Here is a 27,634-nt window from a genome sequence, read left to right on the forward strand (position 1 = left end):
CAGTGTTACAAACCTCATGTGGAGGATCTAACCAGTATTTTTTTTCAGGTTTTAAAAAAGCATTTTGTTACTGTTAACGCGCACATAATTCTGTTACTCTAGTCTAATTCAAAGGATAATTCTAACACTCCAACCTAATTCAATGAACTCTTCAAATTCTATCAGCATTATGGTATTCGTGAATTCTCAAAACTTATAATAATGAAATACTATCATAAAAAGAATCCACCTGCTAGCATCTGCGAATATTACATTGCCTAGGGAATGCACCCTAAAAAGGGCCATTTCCAACAGCATCCTTTCACAAATACCTGATCTATTGTGTTGGTCCTCTACTTATTACACATCGGCATAGGTAACTGTCTATTAATTTGTTCCACAGATTTCTGACAACTGTTCTGCATGCACTGGCATGTCTAATCACTGACCAAAGAACATTCAAGCACATCTTCCTGACTTTGAAAGAACTAGGTTAACTTCTACTAGCAAGAATCTACTTTAAAAGCCCCCACAAAACAATTAACTGGCTTCAGAAGTCAGTTTGTCAATACATGCTCAACTAAAGCACCTTGGTGGCCAGTATAAATCTAAAAAGGGTACACAAAGAATACCACTTCTTATGGACGAAGTCTCAGGAATGATATCCACATGCAAAACAGACTTGCTACTTTGTTACTTCAATTTAGAAAAATTGGAAACCCCACAACCGTTGTACCTTGCTTAATAGTATCTATTCCCTCTCTTTTATCACTCCACCCCACTGGGATACTGTTTTCTAATCTATTTTATACTCTTGGTTCTTAGTTCATACGGTAACTAGGCCTGCGCAGAATAAAAATTATTTTGGCGTACTTTCGGGAATTTACCATGAATGGTACAATTCATGGAAAAATTCTAGTGCAAACACATGCAAAAGCTAGAACATGAGTGGCTGCTAACGGTGCTGTTTAACTGCATCCTCATGTCAAACACCGACACAAGTATACATTTCGTGCTACATCATAGCGCAAAATAAAGGATATACATTTTGTGTAATTACACATAATTTTACATACTTTTGGTTTAATTTTAAGTAATTATGGAAAAGCAAATTCCACACACCCCTAACTGTAACTATATCTTTACATTAGCTACATATCCCTTTGCACGGAGTTCCATAGCCATTTGGGGCTAGGTTTGTTCTCTATGAATACCGCCAATCTAACAAACCAAACTTCAATAAATGGTTGGAGACAGGCAGGAAATTCCAAGCACTTAAAACAGGAACTTCTAGACATGTCCCATGCATAAAAATAGGACAGTCGGACCTACTCTTCAGTTCACTCCTGCACCTGTGGAAGGACCATCAGAGGACTGCCTGCTGCTGTGTACTTCAGAAGGCATGATTTGCTGCACCCAGAACAAATGCTCTGCAACAGAAGTCTGCTCTTCTCTTTGAACCTAGGACTTCCATAAGAGTCTGGCCTCCTGATCAGAGCCTCAGGGACAGAAAAGTCTCCGACCATCTTGAACCCGAACATGGGCCCTCTCTGAGTGAGTCTTGATCTTTAAAGTGGTGCTTTTCAAGTCCCAGACCCTTGGAAGTGGTGTTAACCCGTTTCGTGCTCCCGTCGGCCGGAGCACTACCTGCCTGGTGCTGCGAATGTCCAACGGATGTCCCAGCTCCACCCACCCTTCAGAACACCCGCACCGCGGCAGAATTCCCGCCGCGGTTAAGGTGTTAAAGGTGGCCAGACAGCCCAAATCCAAAACTTAGGACTTAAAACATGTTCAACCGAAAAGGGCTCGGAGAATAGAGGAGCCCATGACCATCCCGCTAGTCAATCCACAAAAGGTGCACTGCCAGTCGGCCTTCTCCACAGGAGCAAATCCTGTTCAGCCGCTCCTTGCAGAAGGGGTAGCAGGCCTTGTAGAACTCTTGTCCGCTATAGCCTGCAGCTTCCTCCCACTGGCGATCGACTTAAAAAAAGAGAACAAGGTCGAACTAAGGATTCTTCACAGTGTCTTTGGCCATTGGCTCTCAGACTACACCTTCTCCTCCTCAGACACCGCCAGCTGCCTTGCCCGCTAAACTTTACCTATTCAGAGATTTTTCTATGAAATTTCTTTTAAGTCTGAAGTTCAGCAGAGACCAGGTCCAAACCACTTTCTGTATCCAAAGCGCGTTCCAACGCGGTAACAGTCATTCATAACTTTCGACTTTGCGCAGTATTACATGACTAGATGTCTGAGGTTGGTGCCTTGATCTTTTAGACACTAGATTTAACTTTGAATGTCAAATTCATAACTCCGGTTCTACTGATTAGATTTGTCATTTTAGTGCCAAATAATTTATTGAAATGCACTGTAGTTTTACAAATTGGGCAGGGATTTTTCTGGTGTTGTGTTTCACTTTGTTGATGTTGGTGTGCTGCATAAATACTTTATGCACTGCCTACCAGTAAAGCCCGAGTGCTTTTGTGCCAAGCTACCAGAGGGTTAAGCACAGTTTAATTTAGTGACTTTTCATGGTCCACTCTGAGAGGAATTATGGCTGTTGCTTGAGAAGGGCTCACACCCGCCTCAACCCACAACCCAATTTCTCACAAGTAGATTTTGTTTCCTTAAGTTTACATGGAACAAAGTGGTTACATACCAAACTTACTGAGGACACAGGGGGTTTGGATAAAAAAAAAATACATAATGCTGGAGGTCGACAGACGACAAGGATGAGATTTAATAATGGATACACTTATTCAAATTGGACCATAAATGGGGAAAAAACCTTGTAAAACAGCAAGGTTCCCCAGGGGAGGTTGAGGAGCTGAGACAAAAGCTACTGTGTTCAGGAACAGACACCGGTGTCCGATGGGATGTTAACGTCCTCAATGGCCTCTCCCGCTCTCTGTAAGCTGAGATGTGTAGAGGTTTCCTATGCTTCCTTGACCCCCACTGTGTGCCCGAATGTAGGACCTTAGATCACAATGCTGAGCAGTGACAAGAGTCTCCCAAGAGCAATAAACCAAGATGCAGACACTCACTAATCAACCAGTGAGATTCTGCCACCAAACAAAAGAGGCAACTTTGAAGATATTGCAAAGTAGGTTCTACAAATTTGCAGCCCATTTATCTGACATTGACCATGATCCAGAAGACATAGTCAACAATTTCTTTCTGTGGCCCTCTGTCCCCCACCAATGACTTAGGTGCAGCACAGCCTCAACATGTTTCAGATAGTAAGGACCCTTTTTAATTTGAACATTAAATCTCAGCAAACGTTATATTTCTTAAAGACAGAAAAACAAAAGATAACATTTTCAACAGATGAAATTTACACACAAATTCCCTCCCATTGTCTCCAACAGTAGACTCCGACTTTCTCAAATTCAGAAGATCACTAAAACCCATTCCTTGAACAGACAACTGGTTAGCCCTTATCCATGATAGCCTTCTAGACTGGTCCTCACAAGTTGTGCCAGGTCGATTTGATGCTTAAATCTCACCTTCTGTTTTTCCACAAGCCATTGACTGTTCTTAAACCTTTTGCATTTATACACACCAGGGGGCACTTTGGCATTATAGAAACAAACTTGATATGACAATATCTGAGTTAGTCATCACCAGCTCTGTTTTACTACCCTTTCAATAAAATAATTTCTCATTTAGGCACTCCTTGATATGCAAGAATGGCCTCATTAGTTTCAGTCTACTTAAAGTATATTGAAGAGAAGAAACAGTGCGAGTCTTATCAGTACCAATATGATTTGTCAGCCAACAACTCATGAAATGAATGAATGAATTATGGGGTTTTATAAAGCGCGTGAATGCCATTGCCATCTTAGCACTAGAAATTGCCAATGTGGTCATATAAAATGCGAGTGCTGGCTTAAGACCTGGGTAAGAACATCCAGGTTTTGAGAGATTTTCTAAAAGTCTGCGCATTAGTTTGGGTTCTCAGGTTGAGTGGTAACATGTTCCATAGATTAAAGGTGAGGTAAAAGAAGCTTCTACCACCCCATTTTACAGTCTGTACCGTCGGGCTGCATGTATAGAATAAAGCGTCAATAAAGTTGTCAGGAGAAGGGAGCTCTGTGGTACTCTGCATGTGGTGGTTATCAAGGAACTCTGGACTCCGGATATTTTGAGGTCATGTACAGTTGCAGATTAGACAAAAAAACGATTAAAGGATATCTCATTTACTCCAGCAACCTTTATCATTTTTTGTTATAGGATGTCTTGGTACTGAATGTGCAAACACATGGAAATGATGGACGGAGCGCTAAAACTTTTCAGACACTCCCCCCCCCCCCCACCCCCCAGTCACAGATTTGAGTTTAATCCATCATCATTCTTTAGCTCACTTTGCCACCTCAGTTCAGACCCAGATATATGCGACTCAATCTTGACCCTGATCCTCATGGGAACAGTCCAGCCCGCACAGCCAAGCCAGGTCTTCCCTGAACTGGAGACAAGTATCAAGGGACCCTGCATACTTAGGGCAAACAAAGCAAACACAAGGAGATGATGGACGGAGCACTGAAACTGAATGTGACCATATGTCTTGTTTTACCAAAAGGACCTGTGAACCTTTATTGCATGCCAACAGAAATTGTGACCCAACATTCAATTTGAAAAGTTACATGCACCCGCCTGGTCTAAAACCAGATTGTCAACAACACCCCCGACCCCTTCCCCAAGCTAAACACCTCTTGACTGATTGATATGAAGCAGAAACCACATCCTTTAGAATATTTGCCAGGAAGGGATCTCAAACTATGGGTCAATACCTTGCTTGGTCTGGTGAATCCATGATTGGTTAAAGTGTGTGGATTAACTTAAGTTTGTTTTAGCCTGTAAATAACATGGCATTTAAAAAATGGTTATCATTTCGGTATATCATGGGAGCCCTTTTCCACAATATGTTTTTGATTGAGTAATATGGGAAAAAATTCTCATGAGTCGGTTTTAGGGTTCTAAGCACCGATGACATAATATATCTTTACTGGTGACAATTTTCATGATAAAATATACTTACTATACTTATTCTATCAGCTTGTGTGCACAGCAACTACTTTATCACGAGTAAGAAATTTTGATTTTCTTGAGTAATGCCCAAAATTTTCTGCAATCTTCTATTTTTCCCTTATTTTAACCACTTTTTCCAAGGTGAAGGGCTAGTATGCTAATGGAAATATAGGCTATTTGAATGTGGCTTGCCAGCACAGCTCTCTGCTAAAGATTATGCCACCACTCATCTAAAAACAAACATACAGTGGGATTCATAGTAGTGCACCTCTCTCAATGTAATTGGCTGTTTGTTGCATACTTTCCCATCCTAGGACATGTTTCGTTCAGTGGAAGAGGGGCATTGGTTTCAGCACCCATTACTATTTAATATAAGCAGAAACCATCTTGAAAAGAAGTCTTGCCACAGTAAAAGAAACAAACAGCATGATAACCAAATGCGTTCTTGAAGTATGATCTAAACAAGTATATAAATGCACTATATTATTTATTTGGGGGTAAAATGCACTTAAAATAGAACTCTAATGACTTTATTGAAAACAAACATGACCAGCATTGAAGTAGGTTTTACATCCATCTTTAGTGGATACGTCCAGTATGTGTTTTATTGTATTTTTATGATGCCTATTTTGCTTATAATATTGAACTGTCCACCCATCCGGGAGTGCTATATTATTATCCACAAAGCGGTACAAAAGGGGGTGGTGATGGAAGGAGCATCTGAACCAATCAAACACTCACACCCAGTCAACACATCTGGGTTTCATCCATCACCGTTCTTTAGCCCACTCTGCCACCCCAATTCAGACATGGCCATATGCAAATCAGTCGGACCCTGTGCCTCATGGGAACAGTCCAGCCCGAACTGTCAAGCCATGCCTTCCCACGACCGGAAACAAGCTTCCTAGGACCGGCTTCTGGCATTACAGCCGTCTTCACCCAAGCTTGCTTGAATCCAGTGGCAAAGTGAGCAAGGGACTCACATCTGAGCATACTTTGCCAACTTATGGCGGACAAAGCGGTACAAAAGGGTGTGGTGATGGACGGAGCATCTGAACCAATCAAACACTCACACCCAGTCAACAGATCTGGGTTTAATCCATCACCGTTCTTTAACCCACTCTGCCACCCCAGTTCAGATATGGGCATATGCAAATCAGTCTGACCCTGTGCCTCATGGGAACAGTCCAGCCCGAACTGCCAAACCATGCCTTCCCTGGACAGAAAACAAGCTTCCTAGGACCGGTTTCTGGCATTACAGCAGTCTTCAGTCAGGCTTGCTTGAATCCAGTGGCAAAGTGAGCAAGGGACTCACGTCTGAGCATACCCTGCATTTGTCATCCGACTGGGACGGGTATGCTCAGACGTGAGTCCCGTGCTCTCCACACCACTAATAATAACCACTAACCACTTATAATCATTGGGTCAAAGTTGATTTGTGTAATCCGATCTGTATCCAGCCTAACTCTAACACCGAGATAGGTAGCCGTAGGTACTCACCGACTATCCTGAAAGACTATATTTTCACAACATGTTACTTCGATTTATTAAATAAATACCCAGAGTCCTTTCCAAATGTGATAGCCATGGCTTCTATTTCCTTGATTGCTACCTCTGGATTAGGTGTTAGTATCGTAATGTCGTCTGCGTGGGCTAGTACTTTAGTGTGAAACCCTTGAGTTACCGCTGGTATAATAGCCTGATTTTCGATGTTCTGTGTATAAACGGATCGATGTACAGGGCAAACAAGATCAGGGAGCTGGGGTATCCCATCCTTGTTCCCTGTACCCATCAGCTGGAGCTTTGCGTATGGTGCCCTATACATTGCTTTGGTTGCAGTGATGACCTGTGGGTCAAATCCCTTAGCTGCCAAGACTCCCCATAAGTACTCCCATGCCACCCGGTCAAATGCCTTTTCTGCAACCAGGAGGATCATAGCCAGATTCCCATTAGTTTCCCTGGCAACATCAAATAAGGCAGTGGCTCATCTTACATGATCTGTTGTATCTCTACCGGGTACAAAGCTGTGTTGCCAAGGAGATACAAGACTGGCTATGACCCCCTGAAGATGATTTGCCAGAATTTTTCAATAGATTTTTGCATCCGCGTTGATTAGAGAGATAGGCCTATATGAAGTAGGCCTGTCCGGTGGTTTATCGTTCTTTGAGAAAATAACAATGTTAGTGCCCTTCCAGCAGTCTGGTGGATTTCCTGAATACTGTACCCTGAAAAACAGGTCCCAAAGCAGGGGGCCTAGCTCTTCTTGAAAGATTTAATACAATTCCGATGGAAACTTATCAGGGCCTGCTGCCTTACCCAGAAGCCAACTGTTTTATCTCCGTTTGTACCTCTTCCAATGCAAATTCAGACTCCAACCTCTCTCTCGCATCCCCCATGCCTTCTACACTCCTCCCTTATCCTCAACAATAGACTTCCCTGAGGGACTCTTTAGAGCGGGTAGTCTCCCAACTGTTTTCCCATACTCCTACCTCTCCGCCCTGCAGCCGCCTTTTGAGAATAGTATGACCCTATCTCTGCTTTAGTCCCAGCAATGTCTAACTGAGTAACGGCATATGCATCCCCCACACTATCTTAACCAGATGCTCTCTCTCTCTAAATACGGAGCTTAGCACACAGTTGCTTACTCTTCATCTTTTCTTACAGTTTTTTATTAGAGAACAAACTTACCATCTCCCCCCTTAATCCCGCCTGAATGCGTCCCAAACCATATAACATGGAGCGCTATATCTATTCATATTGAAGAATTCTATAATCCATTTTTTAAAACCGCTAATAATTTCCGATCCTCCAAAAATATCTGATCAAATGTCCATTGACTTTGCAGCTTTTGTATTTGCTGCGTTCGTACCACTGGAGTCAGGGGATTATGATCAGACAATAATTTTGGTAGTATTTCTATCCCAGCCTCCTCAAATATCTGCTTCGAGCTAAGGAAGTAATCCAACCGTACATATTTCCTGTAGGGGTGGGAAAAATATGTATATCCCGGATCAGATGGAAACTTAGACTCCCATACATCCATTAACCCGTGACTTTTAATTAGTGATGCCAATGCTCTATATACTTTAGGCTTCCGTCCTCGATACCTACTAAACATCATATCGGCCACCCCTAAATTAATATTAAAATCCCCACACATAATCAGAGGGGTAGGCCAGGTTGCCAACTCCATTTCAAGATCTTCAAATATCTTAGGTTTGTCCTGATTTGAACAATACAGCGTTGCTATTGTTATTCCCGAATCTAATTCCACCAGGGCCCATCTCCCTCCAGCGTCACCCAATGTCTGCTTGGCTAGTCCAATTTGATTCTTGGCTAAGATGGCCACCCCTCTGATATCAGAAGTTTGAGTAGAACAGACCATTAGGGAGTACCCCTTTATCATGATTAACCCCCTCTTATCCCATGGTATTTGTGTCTCTTGGAGACAGATGATATCCAAATTAATAGATTTTATCATCTCCATAGTCCTAATCCGCTTGTTCCTATTTCCTAAACCCGCTATATTGTCAGAGCAAATAGTTCTTACCCATTCATTCTAAATGAATAGTCCTGCTTTGTTTCCATAGCTTGAAAATGTTACTAGTCATCTCTCTGAATTTATTTACCCCATTTTGTCCCCACCACCCAGAAACCCTTAGACCCCCAGACCACCACTCTCCCCATCCCCCTGAGCCTACCCCCCTTCCCTGTCCAACCACCCTTCCGCTCTCCCATCTTCGAGATGTACCCAGACCACACATTGGTCTGTTAGGAGATGGAGAGCGGTTTGCAGACACTGTGAATTGCTGTAGATACAGCTTTACAATTTTAGGGAAAGACGCTACAAGAGAAGAAAAAGAATAAAGAAAAAAAGAGGAAGAAAGAGGGGGATCAGAGAAAGGTATCATTCTTCCAAATAACTCCAAATAAGGATGCCAAAATATCAACAGAGAAAATTATCCCAGTATTCCCCCCCCCTTCTGCTGTTCTATTTTTATCCCAACCCATTAGGATGCTCAGACTTCAACCCTGTTAAAAACTCTTTAGCTTTTATTTCTGATGTAGAAAACCTAATTGAGCCTTGCCAGACTACTTTCAGGGAGGCAGGATTATTCAAATAAGCATTAGCACCCTTTTCCTGTAAGGGTTTTATTAGCTGGCGTAGTCGCCACCTTCTCTCGACTGTGACGTGACAGAAGTCTGGTCTGACAAAAAAAGAGACATCGTCCACACTTCTCCTAGCCTCAGCCCTGGCTCTTTCAAACATTGCCTGCCTCAGGAGAAAGTTCCAGAAAAAAAAAACAAGATTGCTCATGGCTTTGCCCCTTCCCTGGTGGAATTTCTCAGAGTAAAAGGTGTCCTATGTACTCGTTAAACCTCTTGTTGCCAGTTCCAATCTGAAAGTTCTGGAAATGCTTGCCGAAAGAGATCCAACACATAGGTCCGGATGTTTGATCCTCATCCCCTTCGGGGACTCCCAGGACCCTCATATTATTACGCCGCTGGCGATTTTCGCTGTCCTCCAATTTCCCTTGGATAGCAGTGATCCGTGTCTCTTGTTCATTAGACTTTGTAAGTTTTTCAATTACCTCCATCTCAACATTACCGACTCTGGTTTCTAGCTCCTTAAGGTATTCACCTATAGTGTGGCAGGTCTTTGTCAGTTTCCTTACTGCGCCCTGTACTTTCCTTGCCGCACTCTGAGGTTTGCGGGCATCTGCCAGTGTCTCTTCCGGGTGCTGCATGATTGTTTGGAGGACAGTTTCTAGTGTAGGTGTATGCGAGCCAGGGATGCCCTGCGGTATTGTGCTTTGAGCGGTGTTTATTGAGTCAGTTAATTAATAGTCGCATTTCAGACTAGCTAGCCTTTATAGATGGTGTAGGAGAGTAGGGTCTGCAATCCTATGATCACCCAGATTTTTTGCTTTTGCTTCACTGGTTTACGACTTTCTCGGGCTGTGGGCCTGCCAATCAGACCCACAGCCTAGCTGTTATCTCGCTAAATTGATGTGTGTACCTTAGGTGCATTACCCAATTGGAACTGGGCCACCTTGTCAGACCCTGTAACTCAGGGCATCTGTGTACCCAGGGCCTACCAGGGGCTGAAGCATGTATTATGCCACCCCTGGATGGCCATCTAAATCTGACACAACTGGCTGCGCGACAGCTGGGGCAACGTGGCGTACTCGCCCGTTGCTGTAGGTATAGTATCCCTATATCTAACCCTAAAATGGACACCCGAGTTCCTATCAGTCACTCCTATGGCAGGCCTTGACAATCCTGAAGGCAGAGTGCGTGGAATCGTGTGAATTGGGCTCTGGCACGAGCCGAGCCCGGTTGCAGCTTGCGGAACCAAGACCCAATGGCTGTTCCATGATAACGCGTACCATATCGGTAACTTCGGTATCGCGTTATCAAGACATGTCGAGTAAGGTGTCATACGAATCGGGATGCTGAACCCTCACCAATACTGGCGACGAGGTTAGCATTCCACCCTTCTAGAGGGACACGACATGTACGTAACTGTGAACCCCGGTTAAAGTTAACTGAAGCCTCAGCTCCACAAAATGGATGCTGCCACCACAGACACGAGTCTGACCTCCTGCTGCTGAGAGCCCTTCCAGCGAGGAGAGCTTGGACAAAGGGTTTCCTGTCCGGGGCGGTGTTCGCACCATCCCAGACAGGGTTTTGTGTATCCTGGGTAGGCAGGGCTTTACAGGAAGGTGACTGCGGAGTGGCACCCCGGTGCTCACTACGCATCTGCCGGTTAGAACCAGTTCCAGGGGCACGCAGCCCTGACCTGGGGAAAGTCCGGGAGGGGAGAGGGGTGTAACTGCCCCCTTCCTGGTCCCACCCCTAGGGCAGGACCTAGTCATGTACCCACCCCTTTCCTTTGGATAAAGGCCGGAGCGGGGACCCTTCTAAATTAGATCATCTTTGAATCAAGAACTACTTTCTACGAAAGGACATTCGAGACTCTTCTCAAGATTTCTCCCTTGTGGCTAAGGAGTAGTCACCCTGCATCCGCAGGCACCATCTAAGAACTCTGCGGTTTGCTGCAAGTCCTTCCTCAGGAATCCGACTGCCCAGCTCGACGAGAACCGGCTTCCCTGGCACCTCTGACCTCTACCCACATCGTCAGTTCAGCTGAGATCCGTGGGTGCGACGAGACCTCGAGGGACCGGCCATCATCAAAACCTGCACGCTTTCTTAAACCAGCACGACCACCGAAGGAATCCTCTGGTGAGTGCTCTGGGGTCCGAGAAGCCCCGACCCTGAGCAGCTCCAGCACCGAAGTGCAGCCTCCCAGCATCTCCACGATCTGCGTGGGGCCCTTCTGCTTCGCTGTTCAGCACGTTGTCCTATCACTAGCCGCTGGCTTGTGACTCTTTTGGACGACAACCGACAACCAACGCTGCTGGTCTGGTTGCACCAGACTGGCCTTGGCTCCCTTCTGCGAGAGGAGCATCCCGGACCCTCCGGGTCCACTCAAGACGCCATTTTAGGCCCACCACGTGGCCCTGAAATTTGCCAAGGCTTGTTGCCCCAATCCTGGGCCCAGCGACGCCGACAGCATCAATCTTAGTGGGACAGCTCGCACCTCCATCCTGGTCGCCGACAACGCCTCCTGGTCCGTGAGACTGCAGAGCCTAGCGTCACCCACTCACCTAGTCGAGGTGACGATCATCCGGTACCCTCCTGGTACCCTCTGACTACTGGCTAGTAGTACGAACTTGGTCCCCTCTGCTTTCAGGTGTCGTCTATCTCTGATCCAGGCTTGGATCTCTACGAACTATTTCCACTGGTCGCCGGCCAGCAACTCCTTCCTTCCGGCTCCTGGCTCGTCAGCGAAGACCCCCGACGCCTGTAAAGACTTGTGCAGCCGCAGCCCTTGGAGCTAGGTAACTTCGGCATTTCGGTGCCCGCATAGCCTCCTTACTTAAGGGTCCCGAGTCGCTCGCTTCCGACTTGCCGTATCGGGTCCGCCCGAGACCACTAAACTTTCCGTGCCCTCGGGCACTTGTATTGATTGTGCACTTGAAGTATTTGCCTAAGAGTTTTGTTCTGTGCTTAGTACCCTGTCCTCATAAAGAGTACAGGGCTGTTGTGATTCTAATAAATATACTGTTTATTTTCATAACACTTGTGTGGTGTCCTTTCACTTGTTTTTCAAGGGGTATGTAATGGTATAACAGCTGGCTTAACACGCCCTCTAGAGTTTAGCCCGAAGACTGCTCGTATCCACGCTACTAGGATAGCTGGTCTAAGGTAGACTTACAACCAATCACCATTAGGGTCGTTTGGACCGATGCATAGTGGTCGCTAGAATAGTGAACACTGCATATCGGGCCAACTTCTCACAGATGGTGTCCAGTTTTCATGCCACCAATCCGACGAGCTGTCATGAAGAGAGAGTCTATCAAAAGGAAGGGAGAGGGAGGCTAATGCTAGGTTCTGCCTCCTGAAATGCAAACTGTAACACTTAAATCCAAAAATGGATCATGTGAACCTAGCCAAAGTGAAGGTTTTATTAGGACTGTCCAGATTTTGGGATGTACCGCCTTGGAAAAGAAAAAAAATTTCTTGAGTCCCCTCACTCACCCAAGGTTGCCTTAGGTGAAATGCTTCATCATTGGGGCCATCCCAAGCATCTACTGCTTGGGGCGTGCTACGACTTGCGAGGGATACGTCGGAGCACTTTTTGTGAAGCTATGTGTAGTGCAGTGTGTGGTGGAGTGGTGATAAGTGATAATTAAAAATACCTAGCTAGTAAGCCAACATTTTATTCTTGCTTCTAGTTGGTATGTTAAAAGGGGGGGTTGATATAGGAAAAGTAACTTATGTGGTCACAGTCCCTAATATCCTGTTGACATGTTTCAAGGTGTCCCCTACACCTTTTCTTCAGGACAGCATGAGGGCCAGCCTCATGTATGTCACTCCTCTGATTCAACCTAAATATTAAGGAAATATATAGACACACCTATTGTGTGTATCTGGTGTAAATACATATAGTTAGCGTTGTACCGACAGTATTTTTTAGTGCGCAATATTATGCCCCATGGTCCGCCTGGGTGGAGAGGCCTGTAGACTTTATCTAGGCAGCCTTCCAGTAGTTGAACCTGATGTCTCCCTGGCTTGACCGCATCTTTGAGTCAGTTAATTAATAGTCCCATTTCAGACTAGCTCCCCTTTATAGATGGTGCCCAGTTTTCTTGCCACCAATCCGACGAGCTGTCATGAAGAGAGTCTCCAACCTTGTCTGGGTCACTATCATTTGCACTAGACACAATTGAGGATACTGAGCCATCAACCAACCATTCAGGACCATCAGATAAAGAAAAAAAACTGTCATTTGGATCTATCTCAGCCTCAATATTTATATGCGGTATATCTTGCTCCTGAGGTTGAGAGTGGAACTGTTCTATAGCGTCCGCGTGCTGGACTGACTCTGTTATTGGGAGTCTATTGCCCATTGTATACCCTCCTGGCTCCCCTCCACATATCTGTTCTCCCTCATTCTCCCCATCTTGGCTTATAGATGGCATACTATGCCCCAGTTCCTCTGAATTTGTAAGTTCGGATACATCTCGCTTTTGTTTTTTACTCAGTACTTACACTCTGGCTCCCTGAGAGTGGTTCTCTTGCTGGGTGTATATGGAGACCGGTTACTCCAGCCGTCACTGAGCCATTCCCTCGTTCAGATCCGTGAGAGAGAGCTGCCACCTCGACCTCTGCTGTACCTGTAGCTGGGACTGTAGTTGCAGTCTGCTTTCCACTAGGGGTGCACAGCATTTCCAGCACTGAACCCCCCGGTATACAGCATCCTGATGCGATCCCGCCGCTACCTTTTTTTCCTGTAGCCAGTTCCTTCTACTTCACCAGTGCGGGCGTCGTTGCTAGCTGCGTCCATTTACCGCCTTGTTTCCCATTGGTACCAGCTGGATCCACCATTGGGGGTACACCAGACTTCCCCTTTGCTGAATTGGCGGCTTTAGGACCCATCCATGCGGTCACTTTCTCCGAGCAGCCCCGGGAGCCGATAGACGCAAGGATCTGCTCCACCAGTTTCAATACCGCACGGCACTCCTGCCGCAGCATGTCCCCTGGACAGCCAACAAATTCTGGTCGCATTTTGGTGATAGTGCCGCAGGTCCCGAAGCCGAAGAGCACTGGGCTGGTGTGTGCCATATATTTCTTTTAAAAGTCTTCCCCGCCTGTCGGGTACATTTTCACAGTGCTAGTTTGGCAAGCCTGCTACAACGACCTCAGGAAGCCACCATCTTGCTTGTGCCCTTACCAATGATTTTCACTAATTCTCTTAAACACACAAGATATCTTACCAAACCAAACTTCAACCAAGAAAACTCAATAATCTGGCCCAGAGAGCTGCCACCCCATCTATTATCTCCTCAGATAAAAAGTAAAGTAAATAGTTTTGTTGCACGTAATACAAAAAGCACACTTTCTCAGGTGCCTAGGTGCAGCCCCCACTTAACCAGTCTTCTGACTAGTCAAGGCCCTTATGGGCCTGGCTCTCTTCTCGTTCCTTCTGCACTCTAACTCCCTCGCTCACACACCTCTCACCACTCTCTCACGGTTGTTGTTTTTCTACCATTCCCCCCACCTCCATTTCACTCCTTCAGGACCGCTTTTCTCATTTACCAGTTTTGTGCCAGCTCTTTTGTCTTTCACCAGTGTTTTGCCTTTCTGCCAGCTCTCACCCATTCAGTGCCAAAAATTCCCTCTTTCACGTGTGTTTGCCTTTGATAGCTCTTTCACCCATTCTGTGCCAGCTCTTTCTTTCACCCGTTTTGTACCAGCTCTTCTTTTCTCTCACCAGTTTTGTGTCATCTCTTTACTCTTTCACATGCTTTTTACAATTCTGCTGAGCTCCTTTTTGACATATTTTGAGCCCTTCTGCCAGCTCTGTGCTCTAACCTGTTTTGTGCCCGTCTAACGCCTGTGTTTCACCCATTTGCCTTTTGCTCTATTTTAAACCTTTTTCATGCCTTCTGCTCTTCTGTTGAACATTCCTCAGCACCCCACCCCCTCCTTTGCTTTTCATCAGCCGCCCCCACTCCTCACCAGCTTTTCCTGCCACATCTCCCTCCTGCCTCTTCTTCCCATGCTGGTGCAGACCTGGCCATCATCCCCATGCTCCACTCCCCCTCACAAGACCTACTTAATGACCAAAGGCTTGTCAAAGTAAACCAGCCTATGCCTGCCAGAACCTGGACTGTACCCAGCATCACAACCCCTGCTCCAATCGACCCCAGCGATACTCTGCTGTGCTGCGTTGTAAGCTCAACCCGGGTTGCCTCCACTTCTACTGCTGCACCACCACACACTACGGTAGGAGCCTTCACCTGCACCCACTAGCACTGCGCCTGCAGCAACCTACCCACACATCACTTGGCAAGCACTAGCATCACTATCGGCACCCCCACCTGGGCCCTCGGCAGGAGGCTACTGCAGCTTGTACCACCCATTGCCCTTCCCATTGCTACCAATGACAGTACAAGCTACTAACCATCACACTTTTACAAATGTGAACATTCAGACAATTCTAGGCCTAGACTTTGGCTACAGGTATTAGTCATTTAACATATATTGCATTAATAAACAACTGTTTTTGTGCATGACCCTAAACTAGAAAAATAGTGCAACCATGCAGCAGACTGCCATAAATGCCGGTGTTGAAAATCAAGTGCCGAGCACCGGAAACCACCAGCTGAAACTAAGCACTAAAGCAGATATAAGGCTAAAACCTCTACAGATATCAATCACCGGCCCCAGCCCATTAACTGCTCTTCGTAGATACACAGTGAAGCTTTTTGCAACCCCCCCTTCCAATAAAGGAACCCTTCCATAATCCCACTGGATACTTATGGTGGTACCGGTGTACGGCAAACAGAAGAAGAAGAAGAAACAGCAACCTAGATGGTTATCGCATGCAACAGCAATGAGCACTGACAACTTTACCTGCCCTAGTATGATTTCTCAGTCCAATTACTCTGCTATCTTGCTGTGCAGAACTAAATCCCTGCAAATATACCTGTATACGTTTGTTTCGCAACTGGAGAAATAAAATTACTCCTATAAAAGGCCGCAAACATTTTTATAAAAATTATAACACTATTTAGAATTAAAACTACTGCATCCACAGTTCAAAGCAGCCCTGAATAGAAAGGTTAAAATTGAATCCTATCCTTTGCATTAGACCATCGGGCCTTTATCAAAAGAGAGCATACTGCCTTAGTTCTTACCAGCTAAGCCAGAATAGGCCTTCAAAAATGAGTCTCAGAACAGCTTTCTTCCTATTATATAGTGAAATTTTGCCATCTCTGGATGGGCTGTTATTTACCATTAGATTTCCCACTCCAATGGGCATATCAACCTGATACAAATACATGCCTCTTATGTGCCTGCTCCAGGAATCTTCAACACACTTGCTCTGCTCTCCTCGAGGAACGCAGAAGACTTCCCCCTGTATCTACTGATCAAAGAAGGGACACAGATAATTCTGGCGGCTGTTAATTATCTCCTGAACAACGCTCAGCCGTGGGCGATTGCCAGGCTTGTAACATTTCTGGACTCAGCAGATAAATTATTAAGGAATAAAAACATTGTTTTAAACGTCTTAGAGCGAGTTTTTGAACTTACAGTATCAAACCATGTAGTCACAAAGTTGGCTGTAGATTATCTGCTTTACTCAAATGCCAGTAGATTATCTGCTTTACTCAAATGCCAGCTTCTCATCTGCTGCACAGTTAATTCATTTATTTAATTTGTAAAGCACCCAAATCACCTCAACCGGGATATCTTCGCGCTGTGACTGCCAGTGCCAGCCAAAGGGAAGATGAATCAGAACAGGGTTGTTTTCAGCAGCTTTCTGAAAACCAGGAAATGTGTACATTGACACAAGTGGATAAGATGTTGGTTCCAATAAAGTGGGACAAGGTGGGAGAAAGCTTTACCACCCATGCGGGCTAGTTTGAAGCGCAGGATAAGGAGGAGAGCTTTGGAACCGGACCAAAGGGGCCTATATGGTATATATCTGACCAACGTATCTGTCAGATAACTGGGGCCCATGTTGTTCAGGGATTTGTAAACCATACAACAGATCTTGAATTAAATTTTCTTTCGTACAGAAAGCCAGTGTCACTTTTGGAGTAATAGGAGTGAGGCAGTTCTGGGAGGGGCATTGGTCGCCAAGCGGGCCAACATGTTCTGGACTACTTGCAATTTGTTTAGGGAGGTTCCCTTGGCTAAAATCAGCAAAGCATGGCAATAGTCCTGGTGGCTTATGATCAAGGCCTGGATCAAGATTTCTATGTGGAGAGTGGCAGGAGGGGAAAGACCCTTCGAAGGAGGCCACGCTTTTCTGACAGCATGCCCTGGCGGTAGAGTGCTCCTCCAGAGTTAGTTTATGGTCTATCCACACGCCTAGGTTCTTCACCACCAGTTTAGGGGATAGGGCAGATCCTAGTTCCTCTGGCCACCAAATGGGGGACCATATCACTGCAGCTTCTCTGAACAGCATTATTTCAGATTTTTCTGCGTTAAGCTACAGGAAGTTTTCTCTCATCCAAAGCGCGATGACTTTCATACCCTCCGAAAAGGTGGTCTGAATGTTGGGGTTCGATTTAGCAAAGGAGAGAAGAAGTTGTGTGTCATCGGCATGGAAGATTGGAATAAAGCCTAATTTCCTCAGTAGGCCAGCCAAGGGGATAACATACATGTTAAATAACGTAGGGCTCAAACAGGAACCCCGAGGTACCCCCTTAGTGACTCTTGTGGTCTGTGAGCGAAGGGGGCCCAGATTTATGGTCTGGGTTCTATCTGTCAGGAAATTGGCCATCCATTTTAAGGCATTCTCTAGGATGCCTACGTCCCCAAGTCTCCTGAGTAGGATCTGGTGGGAGAAGGTATCGAATGCTGCAGACAGGTCAAGCAGCACCAAGAGTACTGTCTGGCCATTGTCCGCTAGCATTCGGATGTTATCAGTAACTGCCACCAACGCGGACTCAGTACTATGTCTGGGTCAAAATCCCGATTGTGAACGATCAAGACGATTCGACAAACTCAGACAAGAGCTTGTTGATATGCTTCTCCAGAAGTTTGCTATGTAGAGGGAGCAAGGTGGTAGTTAGAAAGATCTTCCAGGAGCGCTTTAGGGTTTTTTCTGATAGGAATGATCTGGGTTGCTTTCCACTCAAGAGGAAGACTGCCTTCCTTCATGGAACTATTAAGAAGGGAACAAATGGGAGCAGCAAGTGTCTTAGATAGCAGATTGGTGGTCTTAGAAGGGATAAGGTCAAGTGGAGACCCTGATTTAACTAAGTTTGGTAGAGATTCGACCTCCTTTGGTAAGAGAGACAGGAAGTTCTCCAGTGTGAATGCATCCGGAGTGATTGGGGAAGGGTCTATTTTGGTGCCTGTCTGGGAGCTGTTAGCCAAAGTAATCTTATTGTAGATTATTTCTACTTTCTGGGTTAGATGATTTGCAATGTCACACAGGATTTGGGAAGGGGCCTCTTCTGTGTTGCTCGCCCTAGGGTTGGTGAACAACTTTAAAACCTGATGTAGTGTTCGTGGGGAGTTCTCTGCTAGTTCAAGTTGCAGTGCAATGTGCATTTTCAGAGTGGTTTTTAGGTTTTTGTGGTATTGTGCCAGTGCATACTTGAATCTTTCTTTATCTTGCAAGTTATGGGAACTGTGCCAGTGTCGTTTGAGTTTTTTGCAGTTACTTTTTTCGGTCCAAAGATTGGGAGAATACCATGGTATCTGGAGGTGCTTGGTTAACGTTGGGTGCTTTTTCAGCAGAGCTAGGTGGTCGATAGTGGATTTCATACTGGCCGTGCCGTAGGTTAAACGCACTTCTGTACTGTCAGAGTTCTGAGGTGGTATGAAAGTGGCACAAACTCATATCCACTAAGTTTCAAGACACTGTCTGTACCTCCTGGTAGGGTATATATTGGGGGCTATGTTTTCTTTAGCGCAATTAATTCGAAATTCGATCAATGAATGATCTGACCATGTCAGAGGAAAGGATGCTCCACAAATTATATTGGGGGAGTTGGTTAGAATTAGATCCAACATGTGCCCTTCCAGGTAAGTGGGTTCAATATTTATAGTAGTTAATTTGAGTGTGGACAGGTCTGTCAATAGTGAAGAAGTTCTATATTAGTCAGATTTTCACTGTGCACATTGAAATCTCCAAGAAATAAGAATGTTCTTGTCGAAATAACATGAGGAGAAATTAACTCCATGAGTTGGGGTAAAATTGGTGAGTGGTCCCGGAGGTCGGTATAAAAGGGCACCTTTCCAGCTAACTTACGGATGCAAGTCAACTCTGAAGACTAAAATCTCCAATGTGTTGCTGCATAGTTGGTCAATGATATCAATTTTAATAGGGTCTTTATAGATAATAGATAGTCCCCCTCCCGTCCTATGGGGTCTATCTAGTTTTTGAATGTGATAGACCTCTGGAAGTGCAACAGCAATGTCGAGTTTGGAGTAAGACTTAGTCCAGGTTTCAGTCAGAAACCTAATATGAGGGAGAGTAGAGGAGAGCAGGTTCCAGATAATAACTGCATGTTTGGGCAATGATCAGACATTGGCCATGAAACAGTTCCAACCACCGTTATTGTGGTGGAGGAGGTGCGAGGGCTTTCCTGTTCACAAGTGCTGTGTGGTAGATTGTTTTTCAGGTCAGATGTAGTTTTATTAGTTAGGGACAGTGTGACCACTATGCTCTGGAATCCTGCATGAAAAAGGTCCTTCTACGACTGCTAATGTGGCACAAGCTAAGTTTACTGGAAGTCTCGAGAAATACTTATTGCTAATCCTTACTGCCTCTTGGATTGAGTAGGTAAGAGCGGTGCCAGAATTCTTTGCTAGTTTGGAGGGAAAACCTACAGGGGTTTCGGCTCCTGGCGACGTCCAGGCGTAGACTGGCTTGCCTTAGGCGTGCCTTTGGCACACATGCTGCGCTCCAGCAGAGCATGCGCTGCGCGTCGAGGCACGCACCTGTTTTTATGGCGCCGGATGAGCATCTAGACTGCTAACCGCCGCTGCGCTCTCTGCCAGGAATGGAACACTTCTGGTATGCGTCAGATTCCCTCCATGCAAACGGAACAATGCGTGGTGGACCAGGGAAGCACGCAGTTAGGGCAGAGCGCAATGTGCAAAGTACAGTGTGCAAATAAATATAGGTTTGTTAACCAGTAAGTTCAATATTCAATATTAAAAATGTTTAAAATGTTAAAAACTAAATGCTTCAAGCGTTCTAAAAGTAGAGTAGAGCAAATGACAAGGATCCCTTTACCAGGTGCTCCTCTTGCTGAAGTACCAACCGTGCTGATACTATCTTCCTTAGTTGCCTTTAGTGCATCCTATGCACGTAGAGGCAGGCCTCTGTTTTTATGGTGCCGGATGGGCAGCTAGACTGCCAACCGCCGCTGCACTCTCTGCCGGGAGTGGAACAGTTCCGGTCTGCGTCAGATTCCCTCCACGCAAACGGAACAATCCATGGAGGACCAGGGAACCACGCAGTGAGGGCAGAGCGCAATCTGAAAAGTGCAATGAGCAAATCAATGTACGTTTGTTCACAAGTAAGTTCAATGTTTAAAATATTAAAAACAAAATGCTTCAAGTTTTCTAAAAGTAGAGTAGAGCAAATTACAAGGAGCCCTTTATATGGCTCTCCGCTCCCTGAAGTACCAACTGTGCGAATACTATCTGCCTTAGTTGCCGCTAGCGCGTCTGCACTATAAAAACAAGCTTTGCAATGCAACTGGTCTTGCCATTGGGGCCTAATAAGTATTTAGCCATGCAGCATATTGCTTGCAGCTGGGGGCCATTAGCGGTGCCACTGAGGAGTAAGTAATTTAGAAATGAAAATTAAAAAAGTAAATTGCTTTGCATGTGTCTTCCAAGACAGGCAATGTTAACATTTAGAACTAACTGTATAATTGGTATGGTAAGCTACATTGAATCACAAAACCATGTGCACTAACCGATAGCGCCTTAAAGTTTCTAGTACTGTCAGGCTGTAGAGGTCATTCCAAAAGGAACAAATGAAAATTATGCACTTTGTAACTAGGTTTTTGAATAAACAGGCTGACAGCTGCGTTTGCGCCAGGGAGTTCGGGGTGCACAGGTGGGAAAGGGACTGCCTCTCCACTTCCAGCTCTTAGGATATTGCAGTGTGATAAGGCAGAAGTTTGTGTTGGTGTGGGCCTCACATTAACCGCATGTACTACCACCGTCTTAGGCAGCTCCGGCACACAAGATGATCCGGCCAGTGCTGCGCCCCTGCTCCGCTGGCTTGAGCAGCGATCAAGGCAGTCACCTCCATGGGCAAGTATCCAGGTAAGAGAGAGGGAGCCAGTGCTGCATGTCCTCTCGCCTTAGTGTTACCAGTAGGTGCCACATCTAATGGGAATGTAGTACCACAATCAGCGGCAAGGGCCTGGGTCCAATTTTACCCCCGTACTCCCCACCTGTGTGTGAAGCTCTTGCAGCGGCTCCACCAAGCTGGAAGTGCAGAGGAAACGCCAGAATAGGGCTGGATCAGGTGTGAGGGATCAGCACAGTGTCGTCTACCAGCCCCTTCACGTCAAGCCTGAGCCTAAGCCTACAGTTGGAACCACATCCAGGGGAAGGGCGCGCAGAAAGGAGGGCAGCAGCACTGCTATTTCCGGCCCACCTAATGTCTCCTGCTCCACCAGTCTATAGATCGTCCTCATGGGGGCTGCACTGGTGCTACATGCATTTCCCAGCCTGGGCATCATTCAGGGCCGTCACAGTGCTGGCTTACTGGCAGGCCCACCGGGGGCCATTAGGAGCAGTCAGGCCATTTGCTAGCTTGCTCTAGCGCCACCAGTCTCGTTCTCTCAGGTTTCACTGCAGTCCTGTTTGCTGGTGCAGCTTTCGATACACAAGCAGAACTTCCTGTTCAGGAGATAGTAAATAGAAAGGGGGTGAGCCTAAATTCATAGTGACACAAGCCTCCGGAAGGCTGCCGTAAAATTTAAATGACTGCTCATGCTTTCAGCACAAACCCGCCAACCACCAGACACCAGCGTCTGACTTTTGGGTCGCACTGCTTTCTCTGGCTCCAAAGTGTGGGGTAGGCACTCGCCATTAACTAAGCACAACTGCCGGGTGGGCTCCCGCTCTACCACAATGCGGGGCGGGCTCCCGCTCACAGAGTGGGGTGCTTATAACTGCGCACTACTTTAAAATGGGAAACAGCCATTACTATGCGGTTTTTACCACGCATAGCCATTACATCTATCCACGTCGTTGTGAGGAAACAGGCTGTTTCCTCACAACGACATGCACCGCCCCTCAGACGACGCTGGAAGCAGGAGAGGAACCATGAGGAGAGTGAGGTAAGGGGGATTGCTCTTGGGGTAGGGGGTACTTTTGCAGGGTTTAGGGTAGTGTTTAAGTTGTGTTGTAATATTTGTGTTGTGTGGGGTTTTGTTTTACTTTCAGGGTAGTTTTGGGGTGTTTGTGTAGTGTAGTGTTTTAGGGTAGTGTCAGTGTTTTAGGGTTGAGTGTAGTGTAGTGTTTGTGTAGTATTTTAGGGTTTAGGGTAGCGTTGTAGTGTTTGTGTAGTGTTTTAGGGTAGTGTTGTAGTGCGTGTAGTGGTTTAGGGCAGTGTTGTAGTGTTTGTGTAGTGTAGTGTTTTAAGGTTTAGGGTAGTGTTGTAGTGTTTGTTTAATGTTTTAGGGTTTAAGGTAGTGTTGTAGTGTTTGTGTAGTGTTATAGGGTTTAGGGAAGTGTTGTAGTGTTTGTGTAGTGTAGTGTTTTAGTGTAGTGTTGTAGTGTTTGTGTAGTGCCGTGTTTTCATGTTTAGGGTAGTATTGTAGTGTTAGTGTAGTGTTTTAGGGTAGTGTTGTAGTGTTTGTGCAGTGTAGTGTTTTAGGGTAGGGTTGTAGTGTTTGTGTAGTCTAGTGTTTTAGGGTAGTGTCGGGGGGTCGTACAGGGTAGTGAAGTGTTAGTTTAGGGGAGGGTTGTGCAGGGGTAGGGTAGTCACTTGCCTGCAAACTTTAACCACAAGTATAGCTTTACCATGCATTCCTTTGCGTTGTAATGGCATGCGTGGTAAAGGCATAGTCGTGGTAAACGTTTGCGATGTAATGGCATGTCGTTGTCATTCAAATAACAATACGTTAGTGGAGGGCCTGAGGGATATTTATAGACCAGCCTAGATTGCACCCCTCTACTACAAAACTAAATGAACAACAAGGAAACCTAGGGGTCTCTGCAGGAAAGTATTATGGAAATTCCTATTATCTTAACCCGACGTCTAGCATAGTACATCTAGTTAAAGTCAAGACTAAATAGTTCTGACAGGAAACAAAGAACCTAAAGCAGGGGGCCACCAGTGATTGTAGATCAGAAACCTTTTAAAGGATTCCCATCAAAGACTTGTGATGATCAAGGTTATCATTTGGTCGTCCTTAGGGTCGTGTGTCTCTGGATCATTGAGACCAAGATCGTACCCTATAGTGGATTAGGGTTCCGACCCTCAATCACTGTTGGACCATGTGGTATTGATCAGATGGAATCTGTTGCAGTGCAGAAAATGAAAAAGTGGTGAATTAAAATAGGATAGAGAACCTAAAGAGAGACATTTTTAATAGGGAAGGTCAATTCCTGTTAAAACCAAGAACAGCGCAATCTCATAGCAGTTTAACCAAATATCTGCATGGGGGCCAACATGTTTCAGCCTAATGGGAAAAAGGGGACCCAGGCTTTCTTCAGGGCCTCTGTTCTAAATAGTAATGCTACTGCATATAGTGCAAATAATGTGCAAAAGCAAAAAATATCATAAAACATTTGTGAGTGTCATTCTATAACAGCAAAGGATATATTTTCCGACGTCTGTTAAATCTCCTCGATGACACCTGGTGTGTTTGTTACATCCAGTGTGCCCGGGGAACAGACCTCACCTCTCCTGGACCTGGCTCAGGACATGTGAGACCCCGCTCTGTCCGTCGTTGTCTCTGGCCGGCGCTGAGTCAGGGGGAGGCCTTTATGATATTTTTTGCTTTGGCACATTATTTGCACTATATGCAGTAGCATTACTATTTAGAACAGAGGCCCTGAAGAAAGACTGAGTCCCCTTTTTCCCATTAGGCTGAAACATGTTGGCCCCCATGCAGATATTCGGTTAAACTGCTATGATATTGCGCTGTTCTTGGTTTTAACAGGAAGAGACCTTCCCTATTAAAAATTTCTCTCTTTAGGTTCTCTATCCTATTTTAATTCACCACTTTTTCATTTTTTGCACTGCACCAGATTCCATCTGATCAATACCACATGGTCCAACAGTGATTGAGGGTCGGAACCCTAATCCACTATAGGGTACGATCTTCGTCTCAATGACCCAGAGACACACGACCCTAAGGACGACCAAATGATAACATTGATCATCACAAGTCTTTGATGGGAATCCTTTAAAAGGTTTCTGATCTACAATCACTGGTGGCCCCCTGCTTTAGGTTCTTTGTTTCCTGTCAGAACGATTTAGTCTTGACTTTAACTAGATGTACTATGCTAGACGTCGGGTTAAGATAATAGGAATTTCCACAATACTTTCCTGCAGAGACCCCTAGGTTTCCTTGTTGTTCATGTCGTTGTCATTGACATTGCGTAGTAATACCCACGTTGAAATGGCACGCGTGGTATTGGTATGCGATGTAATGACATACATCCCTTTAAAACTAGCATTTGCATTGCGATGTAATAATATACATCCCTTTAAAACAAGCATTCGCAATACAATACGACTCGCATTTACACGAGACGTATTGCATTACAAATGGGAGAGCGGGCATTTGAGATGGCACGAACAGGAGTGGAGAGGGTGATGGGGGCGAGAAGTGACGAACTGCGAGAGGGGGCGGGGGGGAACCCAGCGCATAAAATAAGAGTTTGAGTAAAGGGGACAATAGCCAGGTAAGAATACAAATGACAAGATGGCCGTCAGGAAGGGGGAATTAGAAGCCTAAAGCAATCAGAAGGCAGCATTTAGGATGTAAGTCAATCAAAAAGACAGGCAGAGAGTGGGCGAAGCTTCCAGAAAGCTTTCACGCTATAGTATATACTGCATGTCTCAACGAGACAGTAGGCGAGACCGAACAATCAGAGACAATAGAAACAATTGACCCACTTAGACGTTCTGTTTGCTAAAGATTTCTACTCCCAGTTATTAAGGAGCAGTCTAAATCATATGGCTGCACCAGGAAAGTGTATCGATCTTCATGTTATTCCCACCTTCAGAGGTGCTGATATCAACCATTAAGAGTGAAAACATTTGTCCTTTACGTCGTCGAAAATATATATTTTAAATATCATATGTTTTTTAATCAAAAATGTTTTTAGTCACTGTTTTATATGAATAGATAGCATCTATACGAGATGATGCTATTTGCCGATTACTTTTTTACATCATATGGCTGAATTTAAGTAACGCGAAGCGGTGTTTCATCTTTGTACTGTTTCTAGCACTCGGCAATTTATCGGACTTTGTCTAAATAAAGTATTTGAAATTGCTGAAAATTGCTGTATTTAGAATCAAGAAACACGCCTTATATTGAATGAGCCCCCGCAATTGTGTTACTGCATTTACTATCTGCCTCAGCTTTTAGACGTCAGATCAACACTTTTGTGACTTTTTAACTATCGTGCCGTAGCAGCAACTAGAATGATATCGTGAAACAACTGAATCAAACGCTGTACTGGGCCGCCACCCAGTGGTTAGTCTAAAATTAATTATACCATCTAAAAATACAATTTTCTCAACAAATCTTGTTTCTAGTTTTACCTCAAAGCGCGAATGCGTACACACCTTGTTGCTATAATTCAGAGGTTGATATATCTTTCTGCCTATAAGCACTTGTGATGCCACTACAGTATTATTGTGTTGTTCAGATTAAGTTTCGGACGCTCTGGGAGCGTGGACATGCATCTAGTACTGTTCATGTTCAAGTATGACGACGCAATATGTCTAACCCAGGCTTCGAACTGCACAAGTGAATGTACTGGATTGGGAGAGGGTCAATCCAAATACTAATGGGAGCACCTGATTGCAAGAAGGCAAGCAAAGGGTTAAAAAAAGCAGATAACATCAGGCCTCAATCATAGTCCTGGAATAGCGAGGTAGCTCAGCGCGAGGAAGCTCACGCCAGCAACTGCACGTGAAAGCAGCAGAACACTAAAAGCACGAAAGCCTCAGATGAAGTGATTATGATCCTACTTGGCGGATGGGATATATATGAACAAACACAACTAGGAGGCACCTCTGCCTGGACTTAAAATGTATCTCTAACCAGATACTTTGGCCCATATAACGATGGGGTCGGTTCTACAGTTCTGGCTGTAAATTCCAAAACCAAAAACGGTTTTATAAGCGGGCTATAAACTGCACCACAGGATGGGAATGGCTCCCACAAAGGAATGCACCTGGATCCTGAAACCTTGGCCACTACTAATAAAGAATCTAAGCCAGCTGACGTCACAGGCGTGAGGACCTTCCTGTGAATATCAAGATTCTGTTCTCCCTGCATCAAAAACCCTCCACCCTGAGCACTCACCTCAGCGAGTTTACCAAACGAGGTGAGGCATTTGTGTAATCTCTGGAGTCTGCATGGAGCCCACCGATCACATGGGGTATTGTCACTTCACTCCAGGCACTGAAGACAGGAGACGCCAGCCCTTTGGGGCTAGTTGCCAATCTTATGCAAGAAAAGATGGGTTTAGATTCCCTGAGGAATATAGTATCCTATGCCAGCAGAAGTGTGACTTTAGTCACAAGAGCCTATTCCCAATGGCAGAAAAAGGTAGCGGTTGTGTGGTATGCTAGAAACACCACAAGCTCCTGTATGGGAAGATTCTCACCGGTGTAAATGATTATCAAGCTCTTTTGACAATCCATGGCAATGTCTGGGAGAAAATGTCACCAGAATAGAGCGGCAAGAAGTACAATTTCAAAATTGTGCTCACGTCTGGCCAGTGCAATTCAGCTGACTACTGCTCTCAATATCTTCTCCCAGGCAGAAACAAACTAATGTCACTAGCCAAAGAAGAAAACCTAGTTTCACAATCAGCACCCAACAGGATTTCAGAAAATGAGTTTACGTAATCATCTTGAGAAAATCCAACTTTGAGCGAGTTGCGAAAAATCATCTTACAACAGAGATGGGGGGAATGACAGTAATGAGCAGAGAGCACTTTCAAACAAGTTTATGAAACACTATCTACATAATGGCCAAGTGCAACAGGGACCTAGGTTGATGATAAATCAACCTTGACAGCCTAGATGTGGATATTGCAATCAGTGCTGAATGCGCTAATGGACATTACCATTCAGACAAGTCACCTATATCAAAGTACTGGTGTTTCTTCACTGAAAAGTTACTAACTTCCCAGATGTCTAGTGCTCTCTAGTCCACCTTGGCAGAATTCTATTTACCCTTTGACTCAGGACACAACCGCATGGTAATCACTGAGAAGTATGACAGTTCCTCTGGTTTGCTAGGCATAGACTACATCTGCTACAGCCGCACAGTTACCTGCTCAGGAATATATATTTACTGGCTGGGGT

General features: G+C 45.2%; 1 protein-coding gene across 1 annotated transcript in view; it reads right to left on the bottom strand.

The window, feature by feature from the left end:
• Positions 1–27,634, bottom strand: part of MCOLN2 (mucolipin TRP cation channel 2) — a 416,948-nt gene that overhangs the window by 181,166 nt on the left and 208,148 nt on the right. The window lies entirely within an intron of this gene.

This window comes from Lissotriton vulgaris, chromosome 1_1 (genome assembly GCF_964263255.1).
Source record: "Lissotriton vulgaris chromosome 1_1, aLisVul1.2, whole genome shotgun sequence".
Taxonomy (NCBI): Eukaryota; Metazoa; Chordata; class Amphibia; order Caudata; family Salamandridae; genus Lissotriton; species Lissotriton vulgaris.